We start from the raw sequence: 12017 nt of genomic DNA, 5'->3' as shown, positions 1-12017 counted from the left end.
TACAAAAAAATTACTCTGGGGTCAGAAAATTAACTAGGCCTATGACTATGTGTGCCCTTTGAGCTGTTACAGAGGAATTACACCTAATTTCTGACTATGAAAGAAATGCAAACTGGCACTTACAAAACATTCATTCCTTTACCCTCTTTCTTCTGTTTTACTTTCTCATTTTCTGTTCTGGTGATGTTTGGCATGCTTCATTTCACAGAAATGAATGAATGCCTATCAAATGCATTCATGACCTTCACGCACATAGCTGGCACAATGATAGAATTTACAAATCTGAAAATACACGGATTACAAACTTTTATCACTACAAGGGGGGAGGAAAAACCACCACGCCTGTGCAGCAGAATGCAACAGTGTGTATTTAATGAATAACAAGTCACTGAACTTAAATATTTCGTGAATAACTTCAGTTTATATGTTTCATTTATTTCATTAATAGCTTCAGTTTCTGAACAAAACTGGGGACAACTGCGCTGTTTTATCTCCATGAAACAAAGTCTAGTTAAACCCTTAAACTAGAATTAAGTTACCGTTTCTGCTTCTTCCCTACAAAGGCCTCAGAAACCACACAACTCTCTGTACCTGGGGTTACTTAAAGCAACCTGGGCAAGCTTCCAAATGCTCATATATGTGACCTTTACAAGAATTCCTCAGTACCAGCTCCCAGTGAAATAAGTCCATGAACATGCATACAGAAACTCAGCAGTGGAATGGTGGTTAAAAGATGAACTTCTATCAACACTGTTGAATTGTGTCCCTACAATCAGCTCAGAAGTTTAGTTTAGAAGATTTTACTTTAATATATGCAAGTGCATAAAATTTGTTTGTAGTATCTCCTGAGTCTTCCTTGTTGGAATGTACTTAATGTAAAGCTATTGAACAGCATCAAATATAGATGTATATATTAAAGATACTGTTTATATGTTCATCACATGTCACAGACAACTTTCAAAACTAAACTACAATGAATTATGAAATGTAAAAGTCCCACTGGATAAACTTTGAAAGCGTCTGTTTGAAATTAATTCTGCCACATTGTTGGGGAAAAAAACCCTCCTATAAACTGCTCAGGAATGCCTCTGGAATGACTGTGGGGAGGTGAGCGAGTGTGGTGTTTGACAGACTCAAAACTTTGGAGCACTCCTTGAGTTGTAACAGGCAGAGTTTAAGCTCTGGTCTTGGGAGCGGGACTTGTGCCGGGTCCCTGCTGGGAGGGAGGGAGGGAGGGAGCCCGGGAAGGCAGGGAACAAAGCCACCATTCAGCCCAGCCACATCTGTTTGCATGGCCTGTGCCCGCCTCTGAAAAGAGGGTTCCTCCCACCTCCGTCCCAGCTCGCATGGCCCCGAGCAGCGAGCGCTCTGAGAGCTTTCCTGCTGCAAAGTTGCAGTTTCGAATTTACTTTATGAGGCTGGAGCTGACACAGGCTAACAATAACGTGCACATTTCTGGAGTCTGGTTTGCATTTTATTGTAATCTGAGAACGACTGCAAAATTGTCCAAAACTCCCCACTTTCAAAATAAGTGTAGCGCAGGCGATATTGGCACTGAACTTGGAGGGCCAAACTTTACAGGCTTTCAGTTAAATTTTTAAGAAGTTTTTCCTCTAAAACAAATTTTGAGCTTCAAATATTTTTAAACAATACTGACAGCACTCAGAGAAGGACTAAAAAGTGTATTTTACCAAAAAGCATTTATGTCTTACATTTTATTCTCCATGATTAGAGTCCATAGCTGTACATTCTGCACATCAATAAACAGTTCACGTAGAAATACCGTGACTACAGTAAATTTCTGTTTAGGTACCAGTTCTGCAACTTTCAAACTGAGCATTACTTTATACAGAAGATACTTCACAGAAACCAACATTCTAGGCTAAAATTATTGAGGACCAACAGATCAACCCCCCCTTTTTACATGAATTGAAACTTTAGCTGATATAGGATGATGCATGTATTTCAGAGAGTCAGAAGCCAATGATAACCAGGGGAGGCAGGAGATGCCGAAAGCTGACCACTCTCAGTGTACCAGTGTGTGATCAAGTTTTATGAAGCAATACATAAACACAAAACAAACTTTATGCATTCAATGTCAGCATGATTTGTCTCTGCTGATTAACTCATGAACTTCTAGAAGTTTTTCCCAAATAAGAAATGCAGGCTGATATGTCTGCCAAATACCTCACAGTAATTGCACTGTAAAACTATTGAGTTTGCAGGTGTACTGAACTTTATGCTGTAAGTGGTATGATGGTATCACAATACCCTACTGGATATATAATAGAGAAAAAATCCAGCAAGTTCCAAGGAAGATTACAAAGCAAAGTTCTAAACGAAAAAACAAGATATTCTGCTACTATTAAAGTATTAAATAGCAGAAAAGGAGCTAAAGACAAAATGGGAAAAACCTGAAAAAGAGTCTCAAAAGAGTATTATTGAGATGTGAACCCCTATTCTCAGGTGAATTGCTGTGAACTTCTGTTGTGCTTGATGATTTGCTGTGCAGACCTTGTTGAACATTCAGCTCAGTCTGACATTCCTGCTTCCAAAAGCCAAACTGTATTCAAGATTAGCTTACAATATGTTATTTATTTTCCTGGTGCTTTTCTTCTAGGTTCATTAGTTATCCTGATAATGGCAAGACCATATAAGTAAAGAGAATCTGAGCAAAAAAATTGCTTATTCAGTATTGAACTTGCTCAGTGATGGCTGTCACATTGTTTTGAACTCCTCTTCCATGAAGACTTTTAATCTAATGATTTCTTTATGCACAAAGCAATTATTTACTGAAAGGTCCTAGCATAGTCAGGGACTGTTGTTCAAGTGGAGCATCCTTGTCTTCTGTGGTTTTGTTTAATATAAATGGGACAGCGTGAATATAAAGGAGCAAAGGAGAGAGAGGTCCTCTTCCTTGTTCCCCATGTTACTATATAGTACAAGAAAAGAGAAGGACCTTAACTATAGAGAATATGTGTGGTGCTTAAGTAGGGAGGGGCTTTTAGAGGCTCCCACAGTTTTGGAGATTTGCCAGTCTGTGCCCATCCCAAACTAATGTCTGTCTGCCCCATAATCGGCAATCTCACCACTTACATCCTTGGTGGAAAGGAAGGAGGGCAGTGAATTGCCCGAAGCCACAAATTGAATTATATTATAGTGTGACTTAAAAGAGTCAGTAAGGATCTGCAGCTCAAACCTTGTCCTTTACCTGTACTGGTGTGCCCAAATAGCACAGCTGATGAATAGATACTGGTGTCTGAGAGGTACCATTAGCATGTGCTAGGAAAAAAAGCCATGGAAAGGGAAATCCCAGGCAATATGGATCTAATCTGGATATAGGAGCTCCCTAGGAGTGCTGCAGCCTTACCAAAACAGCATCCTTGAGAGCAATCTGTCCTCTCTTCAAGTCCAAAACAGCCTTGCCAGTGATGCCAGTGGGGCCAGTATATCATCCTGAAAGATCAAGATTTCCAAAATAAACTTTGATATAACGCAAAGAACCTGCCTGAACATTTAAGAAAATAAGTGTTTTAGAATCTGAAGTATAAATCATACCCTGTACTACAGCTAGCTGCAAAAATAGGCATCAGAAGTCAAGTAACTGAGCAAAAGAAGAAAGTAGAGGTTTGTAAAATTTGTAGCACAAAATCAGATCATTAAATTCAACCAGTTTTTTTCTACTTCTTCTGCATTTCTCTTGCAGAAGGTGAACTGTTACTTCTATTGAAGAAAAGAAAGTAATTTAGTTCTAGCAGAGGATGAACAGCATAAAACTCAAGTTAGACACATATAAAGGTGTGTCACACAAGAATAAATGGTACAAAATTCAGGGCTAATTGGTACACAAACCTCATTAGCTTTTTGCCTTACCTTTTTTCTGCAATTGTTTGGTTTTTGTTTTGGTCTTGTTTTTCACTTCACTCATTACTGTTAACTTAAATGTAGAATATGCTCAATGATTTTGGTTATTGATTTTCATGCTGTTGAAACATAGCCTCTAGATCTCATTACAAGGATTAAAGTACCTTGTTTCTCTACTCAGCAAACACTACAAACATAGAGGAAAAGGTAACTCCTCAACAGCTTTTAGTCCACAATTTCTCATCTGATATCTTAAATAGGAATCTTTCTAAGGTAGTGTGTGGTTTACTAAGATTTCCTAAAGGATTTTCATTTACCAATAGTCATGATCATACTTCTATGATATGTGCATGTGTCACCCTAAGAAAACAATAGGACCAGAAGCAAAACTCATCTAAAGGTCTCTGACAGAAAACTGTATATTAAACATTAAGAATCAGAATCGTATCACTTCTGTGTCTTCACAGATTTTCAGCTCACATCTGATCTTTCCTAATTGAAGCAAACAGTTCTGAGATTTGTAACAGGTTTTAAACTGCACTGTTTTTTTTCTGGATGGTGCTTCTTTTCAACATTTACAAAATGACCATAAGCATAATCAAGTTTTTGAAAGAGCATGAAAATAAACAGAAATATTTCAAAGGGAAGATTTCAATTTCACCCCAATGAAAGTGAAGAAACACGCACACATCCCCAGCATGTAATTATTCTCACAGAGGTAGCACTACTAGGCAGTGATCACTTTTACTAGACTGCCTGTTGTAGATAAAGATCATTTACATTGTGTCTGTCTGGATGCTTGTGCTGCTTACTTGAACATTTGAACCTGTTGCTTGCAGGGGAGGGGACAGGGGAAGGTGAAAAGACTATACAGCATTGCTAATCCCTTGAGCCATCTGGTGACTTGAGGCCATGCTTTAGGTTATGTGTATATTGAAAACCTATTCCTTTCATTCATCCCTTCCCTGGGCCAATTTGTCATTGGCTTTTTTATTGTCAAGGGATTCCTTGAAGTTAACCACAGTCAGAATCAATGTCTTTTTATGCCACAGTAAATATTCATGCTAGAAAGATTATTTTTTACTCATTCCTTCCCCTCCCCTCTACTACTTGCTGTGATTTGTAAAAATTGCTGATACATTTTCACAAAGCTGAGCTGAAAACCATGGTAACTGTCTTTAGTAAAAGGAAAACAACTAATTTCTTCAACATTTCTTGGTAATCTGGGTGATTTCTAACAGATGACCTACTCTGAAATGCCCATGTTATGCAGGGTTTGAAAGAGCTGCACCTAGACACCACCTTCTAACTGAGCTGAGGCAGCATTTGCATGTTTAATTATCCAGGAACCAATCTGCATGTATACATGTACAACACAAGCCCCTCAAACCTTCGAAATTTGCATCCATACCAATGCAGCAGATTGCACATTAAGCCTGTCCAAAAGACTGATGGTGATTTTCTAGAGCACACATGAATTTTTAATCTATGTACACACACAGTTCTGTATGAAGCCAAATCAATTGTGACTCTGCCATGAAGCAGAAGACACTTCACAGCTGTTTGATATCAATAAGTTTCCTACAGGCTGGACAGAATGACCCCTCACAATACTGCAGTTAACTTTCAATGCCTTTTGCACTATTGCTTGATTTGTGCATCAGATTGTTTCTTATATTGTGTTCCCTGAAGCAGCTGCAAAGTAAATCTGTCATAAATGTGCTGGTTTGGTGCACTTTGAAGTGAAATCATGTTCTACTGCATGTTCTTCCAATATATTAATTAGTTCTTCATCATTCTTTTCTGGCTAGACAGCAGATCTGGTTTGTGAACCTTTCTTTATCTGATAATCTTTTAAGAAAAAACCAAAACCATCGTTTTCACTCTTAGATCTTTTTATGAATATCAAAATGGAAAGATAAAATTATAAAGCACAGCACAGGTAGAGAAAAGCAGATCTAAACATCTGAGAAATGGTCTGAAAGACCTCTGGAATTTGGGAATCTGAGCAGTTTTGGAAAGGTAGTCCAAGAGGTCAATATCTGTTTGGGAAGGGTACTTGAGTTTTTAAGTATTTGTTGAGGAGTAACCCCAGTAGGAAGCAAAGCCCCACACAATCACTCGCTCCCCTGTGGTGGGATGGGGGAGAGGAATGGGATAGGCAAAGGGGAAGAAAATCCTGGGTTCTGATAATGACAGTTCAGCAGGCCAAACAAAATCTATACATAAAATCAAAGCAAAATAAGGGATTAATTCATTACTTTCCAGCTGGAGGCAGGTGCTCAGCCAAGTTCATTACCCATAAAGGTTACTTGGGAAGACAGATTCCATAACTCCAGACACCCCCTTTCCTTCTTTCTCCCAGCTTTTATTGTTAAGCATGATGTCATAAGGCATGGAATACCCCTTTGGTTTGCTGGGCAGCACAGCTCTGACTCTCCATCACCTGGGTGTAATACAGAGACTCAGCTCTCAAGTTCTTGCTCAGTCTTTCAGAGCTGAGACAATCAGTGCCTCAAATTTCATCTTACAAGATAAAAATGTTCACCATTCTGGCATGAAAGGGAAAACAAAGGATATGATTAAAAACTAAAAATAACAACATAAAATATACAAACCATTGCTGACTGAGAACACCCCACTGCCTTGCCAACAACAACACATTAGTTAGAAATAGCAGCCTGAAATCAACCCAGCTTGTGCTTAATGCAAAACCCTGCAAACTGGAAATTGTTATTAAGCAGTTGGTGCAGCAACACCTCCAAGAGGTACTAATGAAGGGGGCACTTTGCTCTGGCAAAGGCTGTAGAAACATGCAGTTAGACACAAATGAGATCAACAAAGCCTTTGGGATCTGAGCTCCTAATTAGACTCAATAATTCTGAATTGTAAGTTAGGATTCAATATTATGTCTGACCTGCATCAAAGCAAAGCCCACTCAAACAGGAGCTTCTTGTAAATTCAGCTTTAGTATCTATTAAGATTTTTTCCAGTTTCTGTTCTAAGGAGCACAAAACTAAGTTCTCACTGAAGTAGGGTGAAACACAAAGTCCAAGCTGAAGTACAGGATGGTCACTGGAACAAATAATGAATTTATTTTATTTCTGGTAACTTATCTGCAATGGATATTGCCTTTATATCCTAAAACATAGAATTCTGTGATTATTGTCAAATATGAAAGTGAAATAAATCCTTGAAAAAGGTAACACATGATAAGAAATGTATTTCTACCATCAGTATTTCTAGAATCCAAGACCAAAATAACACTGAGCAATTTAAAGACTGAGATCATTGAGTAACAAAAAGTAGGAGAAATAAAAAATGCTCACTTTATAAGGCATAAATGAGGCACTAATTGACAGGAGCTAAAAACCCCCTTCTCTTGTTGTCTGGTTATTCGGCTGTGGATTGCGGTTCTGTCCTCGGGAGCATCTGGTAGTGGCCATTACCAGAGATCAAATAGAGGACCAGATGGTCTCTTGGTTTCACTTATTACAATGGTATGACCACTGAAATGTAAAAGCTCTTCACAGAACCAGAAGGAGAGCATTTACTTCTGAATGCCCGATCTTGTAAGGGGAAAAAAAAAAAAAGGAAAAGAAAGGGAAAAAAAAAAAAAGAAAGAAAAGGGGGGAAAAAAGGACTCATCACACCTCTGTGAATCCAAGAGAATAGCAATGCAATTTACCTCAGAGACACTTTGGAGCAGAAGAAGTCAAATTACTTGTGAACTTTTCTCACTGGAGGATCTGGCCTTAGCATGCTTTTGTGGCTTCAAGTTTATATAATTGCAAAATACTATCCTGAGAATGACTTGGAAAATAAAAGCAGGAACTAGTGTTATAACCCTAGAGGACAATATCATAAGCCCTCTGCACTGTGCTGTGTTCCTGTCTCCCAAGTCAAGTTGTCTGTGATTTAAAAGCACCATGCATGATCCTGTGGGTTTGCTTCATACCAGTGAGCTGAAGGACTAGAATAGTTTAGATGGCTAAAAAATTCATATCCAAGTGGGGAAAAAATTGGCATCTTATAAAAAGGTGGTATGGGGAGCCTCAGATGTGCTGAAGATGTGGTAGTTTATTTTTTGCTGCCTTCCAGAGTCTTTCTGATGTTCTAGGTATGTGGGCTTGTAATTTAAATTATCCTTTCTAAAAGTGTAATCACAATAAAATATAGGGATTTGACAGAAGCAAAGGAATTGAAATAAAGTAAAGAAGCCTCATTTTTGGCCTTGCTTTGTAGTAATGAGCCTCCAGAACACTTCCTTCTCTTTTGCAATGTCTCCAAAAGGGTGGCTCTCAAAGAGCCTGGACTTGAATGCATGACCATGCACCCCAGCAATGGGACATAATGACTACTCTGGCTTCTGCATGTAGGAGTTTGTACATACTTGTTTTGGGTTTCATCCTTTTTTAACATCTAAATAAGAATTGTTTCTCTCTCAGTTACTGTTCTCTTAATTCCAGTCTGAAGAGTTTGAAATGTTTGAACGTGGAGACTGGTTGGGGTATATTTCAAGTCATTATGTAGCCAGAGAATGTGTATCTGGAAAGATAATTATGGAAGAAAAACAAATGCAGGCTATTCTTCCTTGGATAGAGGAGCAGGATATGTGTTCTCCTTATCATAATTTATAGAGGAGAGCTGCTCTCCCAATGATATAAACCCTAAATATGCCAGACCTGGAGAACTGTCCTGCCTCCTAACACGTTCTCCAGAGAGAACACATTTCCACCCTTGTCTTCTCTTATTCCCCCCTTCCGACTTTCCCTACTAATCCTAAACCCTCAGAGACCATTTTGTTGGGGAAAAAAAAAAGCCCAAAAGCATCTGCCTCAACTCAGGATGTAACTGGCATTGTGAGCTCCACAGACAGCGACTTGTCTGTCTCGAGTCTTTTAGGAAGAGCTGCACACTAAAAATGGTGTTGAAAAACAACTGATTCACAGTATAAACCAGCAACTTACAGAATCACACGCTGTTCACATATAAGCAATGGAAATACACCAGTGCATATGACATTAGTGCTGGTGCTCAGCAAAACCAATACGGCGCGGAAAATACAAACTCTTCAGCACCCGTTTTCTTTTTGCTTTAAAAAAAATCTCCATGCAAGGGATACTTCTGAGCAGCAAGGCTATTATTTAGAAGGGGAGGCAATGAGGACAGAGCTGTGAGCCTTATCAACCCTCTTGGAAACAGGGAGTGATCCCATGGCATGGCTGGGAACAATTGTACCAAGATGCAGCTCATTTCCTTCAGGCAAGAAGGGATGTAGATATTCATAGAAGGACACAAATCTCATTTTTCTGTAATATGAATTTAGATGCCTTGTTATCCACAAAGAATGACACAAAAAAAAGGCCTTAATAGAAAACAAATCAAGGTGGATTTGTTCCGTTTTCTATAGTTTCCCCTTCCCTTTTTTGTTTGTTTTCCAGATGGATCAGATTTCCAGTGTGTGATTTTCAGACACAACCAGAACTGACTTGTAGAGGAAAGTGATGGAGAACAGCAAAATACAAAATAACAGGTCTTAAAAATAGCCAGTACCCTGGATGATAACGTTATTAAACTACTTTGTACCAAATTCTTTCTCACCACTTCATGTTTATTTTTCAGAAGGGATGAAAAGAAGAGGAACTGAGTTTAAGAAAAGGTCACACAGGAAAAAACCTTTCAGAAAAATCCCTACTAAATTATATATTTATTACTATGGCTTTTCCAATCTACTAAGGGTAGTATAATAACTTACATTTGGTGGGAAGGCAGAAGGCTATTTTGGAAACCTCTGGCCAGATATGTGTTTTCAAATACATGAAAAATAAATTTCAAAAACTATAAGCTGGACATGACAAGAAATTCAAATATATTGTCATATTCTTTAGCTGGAAAATTGAACCAGAAAAAAGAAAGGAGAAAATGGATAAGATAGGCTTTGTTCAGGTAGCATTAAACAGGAGACATGATTCTGCTTTGCTTGATCACAGTTTTTCTTTTGGGGCTCAGTGCCAATTTGCTAGCAAGTAGCATGTGGTCTGAGTGACAATCTTTTTAGCTTATTTCAGTGATCCTGGCTTTTTCATTATATAAATAATGGGAAAACTGCATGAATTCCTGCACTTCACATCCCACTCCAGCTCCCAAGGCTCCTTCCTCAGTAACTTGAAGAGCCTAACAGAAAACAGATGAGGATATTCAGTTACTCAGACACAGTATTTAAAAAAAGAAAATGAGCTGTGAGGTATCTCCTTCACCTCCCCAAATTCAGGAAGTTTACTTTCACACCCACATAATAACAAAAGGGAAATTCTATACCAAAGTTACAATTTTGCTCTACAGCAAAAGCCACAGTGTTAAAATATCATCTGAGAATAGTATTCCCAACATGGGAGTTCAAAGATCAAAAAGTGCTTACATCCTTAACAAGATTTGTTTATTTTGACTGAGAAAATAAATTCCTTTTTATGCATTATAACATGTGCCACATTCTGGTAATTATGAATTCTGGTGAATTCATAATTACTTCATCAGAGATGATCCAAACACAAAGGTTATTAACTCACATTCTTTATGTGCTCCTACCAGCCTGTGCTGCGTGAAGCTTTAACTGGATGCAGCTCTTATGTTTGTGCAGGAAAAAAAAAAAAGGCACCTAAACTGTCCCCTGAAGCAACCACAGAAGGAATTTTCACTGCCAAATGTGGTAGTGCTCACTGGATTAAATAACCAAATAAACAAATGAGAAATACCTGCCCCTAACCAATCCCTCTTGACACTTGGAGACATTTCATGCTATTTCATTCTTCTCTCTTTTCTCCCTGTTTTTTGTCCATGGTGGTAGGGCTTTGGGAGAGAGAGAATATTTGAATTCTTAGTGAGGTTTTTCTGGTATCTATTTCCTTAGAAATGTGGCCAAATTTTATATTAGAAGGGAAAACTGCTGTTTGAGTTCTCACAGGAAGATTCATAAATCAGGAGGAAAAATTTTATGACCTCCCTTAATTCAGGGGGTACAACAAGCAGAGATGTATAAAATACTTGCAATTTCCAGATAACTTTCTTACATGGTACATTTGAAAGTAGCAGCATTTGCTGTGCACCTTTTCAGAAAAAGGAGATTTATAAGGATTTACATAAGAAAAAACTGTTCCTAGCTACCTTATTTGATAACAATTTCCAAATAGAACTCCTACATTAGAAGCAATACAATGGTATTGTTGCTTTCCCTGCCTGAAATAGTGTTTCATCATTCATCCATCTGCAGGGATTCTTCCAGATTTGGGCAAAAGCAAGCAGGCTGAGCTCATAAAGCTACTATTACACTGACATCACTTAGAAGCTGAAGGTCCCTTTTCAAAAGGGGTGTGTGACATGCCCACACAACGGCATAAACTGGAATAATTGCCCCTGGGGCCCCAGCATCTGGGTTGGCTTAGCGGGAGACGTTTGCAGACACTTTCCAAAGCCATCCTCACGGTTCTGTGTCCTGCTGTTGCACTCTGCAGGGTATGTCACTGAATTTCTGAGGACATCTCCTGCACGTTGCAAAGCTCAGCTGCTCTCTGTGTAGTCCTCGAGCTGTCCTTGTGGGTGCAGGGCAGGGAAGGGAGGATTTGTGGGAACTGACTGTAGGATTATTAATACTTGCTTTTTCAGTATTTCTCGGTATTTCAATGGGAGAAAGTACAAATAGGAGCAGAACCAAGGCAAGCTAGTCAGACCTGAAAGTACTGTTATTTGTTGTTGACATGTACCTTGGTGTACTGGTGGGAATGTGGGAAGACAAAACAAAAGAGGAGTCTGGTAATAGCGTAGTGAGTGCATATCCCAAAGGATTTCTCTCTATTCAAAAGTCAAAGCACTTTGGCTGCCTAATCTTCTGAGACAATATCACCAATTATACTAAATCTCTGTGAATTAGAGGGTCTAGAATCACTCTTTAATTATTTGAGAAAATACAGCTGACAGGGTTTCAGAATGCTAAAGATGAGGAGCAAGAGCTAATCACCCTGGGATTATTGGTTCAAATCAGAAGTGGAGACAGAAGTGTATTTCTTTCTTCACCCATCTCTTTTATCTATGTGTAACTCATTGTAGTAATTTTGTAGTACCTCTCTCCTGACAATCCAAAGCTATAAAAAGGACAG

This window comes from Zonotrichia leucophrys, chromosome 4, assembly GCF_028769735.1.
Source record: "Zonotrichia leucophrys gambelii isolate GWCS_2022_RI chromosome 4, RI_Zleu_2.0, whole genome shotgun sequence".
Classification (NCBI taxonomy): Eukaryota; Metazoa; Chordata; class Aves; order Passeriformes; family Passerellidae; genus Zonotrichia; species Zonotrichia leucophrys.
This window is presented reverse-complemented; position numbering follows the sequence as displayed.